We start from the raw sequence: 8,166 nt of genomic DNA on the forward strand, positions 1-8,166 counted from the left end.
GATTTCCTCAGTGAGCATATTAACTCTTAAGAGCCAAAGGTGGTATCTTTCTCATAGTTATAACTTCTGTACCTAGCAGAGTATCTGTCACAATGTTACTGAATTCCTTTCAATGAGTAAATGAGAGAATGAGTGACCCTCATGTTGCCTTGATAGCACCCACATTAGATTATTTGGAGTCTGTTCTAGGTTAATCAGAGATGGATTGTTGATCAGCCTTACAGTTTAGATTTCTTTTTGATGGGGAGTTGTACAAATAAGAATATTTTGTTACATGCAGGTGGAGTTCAAATATCTTTTCAGGCATAGCCAGCTAAGTCTGACAAAACTCGTTGTAACAGTATCAAGAAGAGTGAAGCAAGGATTTAGAAAACAAAAACTGAAGGAACTAACTAGTATTGCTGTTGAGGGGGAAATAATGGCTATTGGTTATTTCCCTATTTCCTGTCTATTTATCTATAGAGTTTATGTGATACATTTTGAGAAGCAACATAACCCCCATCCAGCCTCTGAAATTGAATGAGTTAGAAGCAGTTTCAAACTCTAATGCATTTTTTAAAGATTTATTTATTTTTATTGGAACGTCAGATATACAAAGAGGAGGAGAGACAGAGAGGAAGATCTTCTGCCTGATGATTCACTCCCCAAGTGGCTGCAATGGCCAGAGCTGCGCTGGCTCAAAGCCAAGACCTAGGAACCTCGCTAGGTCTCCCATGCAGGTGCAGGGTCCCAAGGCTTTAGGCCATCCTCGACTGCTTTCCCAGGCCACAAGCAGGAAGCTGGATGGGAGTGGGGCATCCAGGATTAGAACCAGTGCCCATGTGGAATCCCAGCATGTTCAAGGCGAGGACTTTAGCTACTGGGCTAGCACTCTGGGATCATTCTAATGTATTTTTAATGCTACTTAGAACAAGTTAATTTCATTAGGATGTGATTTTGTTTAGTCTTTTTTAAGACATTCAGCCAACCTAGCAAATCCACAATTATGTTCAAGCTGACAAAGTCTAATTTTTAGAATTCATTAACCTTTTAAAGCTCTCTGGAGGGGCAGGCAGGATAGCATTAACAAGCCAATCTTCTGCTTGTGGTGCCAGCATTACATTCAGACACTGGTTCATGTTCTGGCTGTTCTGTTTTCAATCCGTCTTCTCGTTTATGGCCTTAGAAAGCCTTGGGAGTCTGCATCTACATGGGAGACCAGGAAAGAAGACCCTAGCTCTGGCTGCAGATCAGCTCAATCCAGCAGTTGTGGCCATTTGAGGAGTGAACCAATGGATGGAATAACTCTCTGACTCTCCTTCCATTTGTTAATCTTCATTTAAAACAAAAATAAACCGTATCTTTTAAAAAACGCTCTCTGGAGACAAAGGAAGGAATGATACTGCTGAGTGAGGTATGGAGCAGATTTTGACGTTTAAAATTTTTAGAAATCTGTTTAATCTCATTCCATATGATCTGTGATTATATCCATCTGTTTAACCATCTAACCTATCAGTTCTGAAAGAAACACGATATACTTTATAGAGGAAAAAAGAAGGAGAAATCAACTTTCATATGTGCTCTGTATACTTTGACTAGCTAGCTGAAACAAGATGCCTAGGCTTTTGAGGGCATGTGTGGGACTTCAGATGCCGAATGGCTGTTTGTTGGCTATGTGGGTTGAATACTTTTTTAGACTCCTCTGACCCTCAATTTTGTCTTTAAAGTGTGGATAATTTTTTTACAAGGTTGTTAGTTGGACAGAAACATTGTGAGTTGGCATTCATGAAATGTAGTTTTCTTCCTTTAATCCACAGTGGGATCAGTAACATAAATATTAACATGTTATACTTATAGAAAGCTACAACCGGGAGCCTAACATTCAATGTTCTGCTTCCCAGCCTTAGTGCAATCTTGAAGAAATTAAGTTTGGGAGTAATGTGCTTAGTCTTTGAAATCTTGAACTCCTTAAATCCTGTTCTTCTAGATGTAGCAGATCATTTCACTTATATATTCCAGGGGGTCTCTCTGTAGTTCCTCTTTCCAGATCCCTCACTGTGGAAACTACATCTCCTACCCTTCATGTCTATGTTTAAATTACTACAGCTCATCAACCAGTTCTTAAAATTTTAATCCCAGAAATAATTGGTAAGGCCAGAGCCAAGTACATCTCTTTTTCCTAATACTGTATTTTATTTGTAGATAATAGAACACGTGATTTTCATCAATGTTCATCATGAAGAAATGCAAAAGCATCCATCTAAGAAACAGTTTAATGTATGTACAAATAATCTTTAGATAGTAATTTTTAATTTTTCATTCCAAGTTTCATACTTTCTTCTATTTGATGGCTTCATAATACAAAGCCCATACTTGGTGAATTTTGTTGGTAATGCTGTGTACCATACTTGTAAACAGAGCGTCACCCACTTTCACATGCTATGTCACCCAAAGTTTAGGTAATATAGTGCCTAAAACATATTTCAGAGTCTGGGTTAACAGCCTTTTAATTATTCTGAAATAGTTCATAATCCTGATTCATAATCAGAGATGAAGCTGTGTTTTCCCTGGGTCTAATTAATTTCCAATCAAATCCAGCATCATCTTAGTCTTTACCCCTTTCTATTTTTAACATTCTTTGAGTTCTCTAGAGCTTGCATATTCACATTTGCTTGCATTATAGTAATCCACAAAAGCTGCATTCAGTGTACAGTATTGTTTCTGAAGGTTTTATCTGATTATCAAAAGTCTTGGCCACCAGGAGACTATGTCACATACCCTTAGCCAAGGCAACCAGGGCATGCAGTGTCAGGAACAAACTGATTTTCATCCATTTTTCTTACAAAGACCACTTTTCCAGTTCAACGCTTAGTGCCATGTGTTCTTCCCTGCCAGTACCAGCTATATTATGAAGAATTCTTTGGGCCCAGCACGATTGCCTAGTGGCTAACGTCCTCACCTTGCATGAGCCAGGATCCCATATGGGCACCGGTTCTAATCCCCATGGCCCTGCTTCTCATCCAGCTCCTGGCTGTGGCCTGGGAAAGCAGTCGAGAACGGCCCAAAGCCTTTGCATCCTGTACCTGTGTGCAAGACCCGGAAGAAGCTCTGGGCTCCTGGGTTCAGATTGGCTCAGCTCTGGCCATTGTGGCTGCTTGGGGAGTGAATCTGTCGGACAGATCTTTCTTTCTGTCTCTCCTTCTCTTTGTATATCTGCCTTTCCAATAATAATAATAATAATAAAAATTTTTTTGACATTACTGGGTATTTTGGGCACAGAGATATTTTATCAATTGATGCTGGCACACGGGTGGTAGCACATTTCTAAATGTATAGACCAAAGACTTTGCAGCAGAATCGTATCTAAGAAATTCAACTAGGAGTCAATATTGTCCATAGCCGGTAAAGCCAATGTCTGCAACATGAGCATTCCATATCAATGTGGATTTGTGTCCTGGCTGCTCCACTTGTGATCCAGCTCCCTGTTAATGGCCTGGGAGAAAGGAGAGGAAGAAGGCTCAAGTGTTTGGATTACTGCAAGCATACCTGAGACACTGATGAAGCTTCTGGTTCCCAGGTTGGCCTCTCCTGGCTCTGGCCATTGTGGCTGTCTGGGGAGTGAACCAACAGCTGGAAGATCTCTCTCTCCTTCTCTATGTATGGAACTCAGATTTTCAAACGAATAAACAAAATATTTCAAAAATAAGATAACAAAAAAAGAAATTCAGTGAGTCACAAGGATTTTGCATGGGGGCACCTCAGTTTCTATCCTTTTTCCTGGTAGACCATACTCTGCTGTCTCATTTGCATTTTTTCTTTTACTTTAGAAGGCAAATGTGTAACTCTCTGAAGACTTTACGATGATTTTAGTGCAGTTTTTAAGAAATTATTGCTCTTGCATTATTGATGAGTTATTACTAATTATTGAGGGTCTCAAATTTTTGATTATAGTTAAAATCAGTATGGTCAAGGTATTATGGGAATCCTATATAAATATTTAACTATTTATTTATCCATATGTACACAACATACAACTACAGATACATAAAATTTAATATGGGACCTTCTGTTCAAAACCAAAGATAGTTATATTTAAAAACTTTTAAAAAATGGGAAAAAGGTACTTTGACAATGTATTTTTTTTTTCTCAGCAGCACTTGACTCTTTCCCATGGCTTAGTTAAGTGAGAGAGAGGAAGAAAGGGAGAAGACTCCTAAACCTCCTGACACCCCATTTCAGGGACCATTGTAGCTACTCCGCTGCAGGGACAAGAGGGGCATTTCTTCTTCCAGCCCCAGCCACTATCTCACTCATGTACCCCATTACAGAATCACATATGAATAGGTGGGAGAGATCTGAAGTACAATGAGGAAGTCAGCTACAGTCTTCTGTGCATGGACCCAGCCTGAGTGACAACTGCCTTCAGCCATCACTGTGGCATTCACAAAGCAGTATCTTTCTTTAAAATTTTTCTTACCACTCTTGTCATTGATTGCTGACATCTTGGCCTTGATTACTCTCATTAGATCAACGAACACCTTGTCCATGTTTTTGTGAAGGTCTCCATGCATTGAACACTTTTTCATCTTACTCCTGGCCTTCTCCATGGGCACCTGCTTCCACTCTTCCAAGTTGGACTTGCTTGCCTCAACCATGGTAGGATCTTATCTTCTTTAGATTTCATACAGAGAATTTATCTCCTGCATTCCACAGTTGGTGTGAAGTATTCATGTTTGGTGACTGAGAACACCAGGGAGACCTTCTCTTTCCCTGCTCTGGAAGTAGTTGTCTTGAATAGCTCTACTTTCTTCTTGTCTAGCAGAGTCCAGAATGTCTGTCTGGACTTCCTCTCCATCCAGAACTACTCTCTATCTGTAACTATCAGCCTTGGAAGGCTCATGGTCTCCTACAAACTTCTCATATGTGAACTGAAGCACCAGGGCCAACTGACTGATCCCTGTACCACCAACCATGATTACCTGGTGCAAGACCAAAGAGCTCTGCCTTCCTCTTGTTGGCAGCCATTCTGTGGAAAGCTAGCTCACTGCCATCACTGAAAGACTGAGTAAGGCGCGCATTCTCACCTGTGAAGTTCAAAAGGGCAAGGTGTGGAAGACAAGTCCATTTGTCAATACATGTGTTTAAAATATTTTATTGAAATGCAGTATTGTACATTTCAAGAAATGCATGTAAGTATTCAGATAAATGAATTTTGGGGGTTATTGGATCACACTTATAGCCAACATTCAAATTAAGAACAAGGCATTGGAGTGGGCATTGTGGCATAGTGGGTTAAGCTAATGACCGCAACGCCAACATCCCATATAGATGCCTGTTCTAGTCCAAGCTGTTCCACTTCTGATCCCACTGCAAAGGCGTCAGAAGATAGCCCAAGTGATTGGGTCCCTGCACCCAGGTTGGAGACACAGAGGAAATTACTAGTTTCTGGTTCGTGCCTTTGACCAGCTGTGGTCATGTGGAGTGAGCCAATGGATGGAAGATTTCTCTCTCTCTCTCTCTTACTCTGTAACCTTACTTTCAAATAAATAAATAAATAAATAAATAATGAAACTTTGAAAAAAGAGAGCTTTTAGGAAAAGCATTACAAGTACTGAAGAGATCTTTCTATCCCCCCATTTTTTTCTTCCTCTTTCTCTCTTTCTCTTTCTCTCTTTCTCTCTTTCTCTTTCTTTCTTTCTTTCTTTCTTTCTTTCTTTCTTTCTTTCTTTCTTTCTTTCTTTCTTTCTTTCTTTCTTTCTTTCTTTCTTTCTTTCTTTCTTTCTTTCTTTTTCTCTCTCTCTCTTCCTTCCTTCCTTCCTTAAGTCCTCGCCTTGAACACACTATGATCCCATATAGGTGCCAGTTCTGATCTCAGCTGCTCCACATCCCATCCAGCTTTCTGCTTGTGACCTGAAAAAGCAGTTCAAGAAGACCCAAAGCCTTGGGACCCTGCACCCATGTGGTAGATGTGGAGGAAGCTCCTGGCTCCTGGCTTCGATTTGGCTCAGCTCTGGACATTGTGGTCACTTGGGGAGTGAATCATCAGGCAGAAGATCTTCCTCTCTGTCTCTCCTCCTCTCTGTATATCTGACTTTCTAATAAAAATAAATAAATCTTTTTAAAAAAGAGTATGTATTATTTACATGGCATGATTCCATGAAGTACTGTGTTAAACTGCATACCAAATGATACATCTATGCAAGTTTTATACTTTAGTAGATAATGCAAATATAAGAAAATATGTGATAATTATTATTTTTTTTAATTTTGACAGTCTTTACATAGTTAATTTGGGTAAAAAGGTTCAAGGGCTATAGGAAAGTGGGTAAGACCATTATTTCCACATTGTTTCCTTCATGTGTCTGAGGTAAATGGGGGTATTAAGGGAGAAGCCCCATCCAGTTTCCCATCCACCCCAAGTCCCAGATGTGGAGCATGCTCTGAGATACTTGCTCAAGTGGTTTTGGTAGTTCACCAGTTATGAATTGCTGCCAATCTTGCCTCTCTAAACATGATGAGGTCGTTGAAGAATCCACTGATTGGCATAGTCCATCATAACCTCTCCATTTGCCAGTATTTCACTGCCAAGATATAGCTGAGGTGGTTGATTGACTTGTTCTGTCTTCTGGCTTTTCTTGGTTAGGGTTCTGAGTCTGGCAGTTCAAATGGGAAGATCCCCAAAGAAACTTTGTCTGAGGTGTTCCCAGACCAAATTCTTGTATGTACTGGCAAGTACAGGGCCCGGCACAGTCTATCGCCCTGATCAGCTGGTGGTTGCAATTGCTGGATTGGTTCTGTTTTCAGCCCCGACTTCCACTGGAACCCCAATGGGTGTTGCAGTCCAGCCTGGTTCTGCCTAGCACATACTCGGCCCTCACATAATTATTTTTTGCATCCTGGCTTATTTTGCATGGCATAGCAATCTCCAATGGTATCCTTTTTTTTGTTACAAAGGTCATTTTTTTTAATGACTGAGTAACATTGCACATTTTTTTATCCACTTGTCAGTTCATGGACATCTAAGTTGATTTCATAATAGTTATTGTGAATTGGCTGCTATAAAGGTTGAAGCACAGGTAACCCTTTCATGTTCTGATTTCATTTCCTTTAGATATATTTCCGGGAGTAGGATAGCCAGGTCATACAGTAATGCTATTTTTAGTTTTCTAATGAATGTCCTTACTGTCTTCTACAATGGTTGTACCAGTGTGCATTGCTCTCAACAGTGTGTCAGTATTTCTATGTCAGTGTATATTCTCCACATTAATATCTTTGGCAGAAAAAAAAAAAACATGGTGCATGAGGTCTTATTTCCAGAGCTTGAATTCTTTGGAAATGGTCACTGAGAGTTTTGTTTGGTAGTGTTTACTTTGGTAATCCTGCTATACCAAAGCTTCTGCCCTGAACTCATTGGTATAAAGTCTTTTGAAACAATCAGGTGTTCTAAGTTTTAGCTTATTTTTTTTGGTTATTTTTGAAAAATTCATTTGTTTTGTTTGAAATACAGAGTTACAGAGAGAGGGGAAGAGTCAGAAAAATCTTCCATATGTTGATTCACTACTGAAATGACCCAAACCAGGCTGAAGCGAGGGGCTTCTTCATGGTCTCCCATGTGGCTACAGAGCCTGTGTCTTTATGCCATCCTATACTGCCTTCCCAGGCATTTTAGAAGGGAGCTGGATGGGAAGTGGAGAAGCTGGCTTTGAACCTGTGTTCACACACGATGCCAGTGTCACAGGCTGCTGCTTTATCCATTATACCACAGTAATGGCCCAAGTTTTTAGGTTCTTTGATACCTTATATGAATCTATCTTTGATTACTGGTATCTGAGTGCTTAACTGCCATGTAGATGTCCTGAAATACAGGGAAAAATGTTCATCTGACTCCATGGTAGGAAATTAGTAATGTTTGTGATTGTGCTGATAAAATAAAAGGAAAACTATACTGCAATAAAGTTTATTTTCAATTTTAATGCATCGCAATTTTAAGACTATATCCAGGGAGTTGTCACAGTGAGTCCCAACGTAATAGTGCAAATTTCCAGAAATAACACACAAAAAAATGCAAGTATTTTGAAACTTCTCCTAGAAAACGATGACATTACTTGTTCACAACACCGAATACATTGTAAAATTACTAGAGAAACTTTGGCTTTGACTCCTAAACCATAATCTCTTAGCTCACTG

General features: G+C 39.7%; 1 pseudogene; it reads right to left on the reverse strand.

Moving 5' to 3' along the window:
* Positions 1-4,301: 4,301 nt before the first annotated feature.
* Positions 4,302-5,004, reverse strand: LOC121168863 (annotated as a pseudogene).
* Between the last annotated feature and the right edge of the window lie 3,162 nt (positions 5,005-8,166).

This window comes from Ochotona curzoniae, unplaced genomic scaffold, assembly GCF_017591425.1.
Source record: "Ochotona curzoniae isolate NIBS_2020 unplaced genomic scaffold, NIBS_Ocur_1.0 scaffold_1037, whole genome shotgun sequence".
NCBI lineage: Eukaryota > Metazoa > Chordata > Mammalia > Lagomorpha > Ochotonidae > Ochotona > Ochotona curzoniae.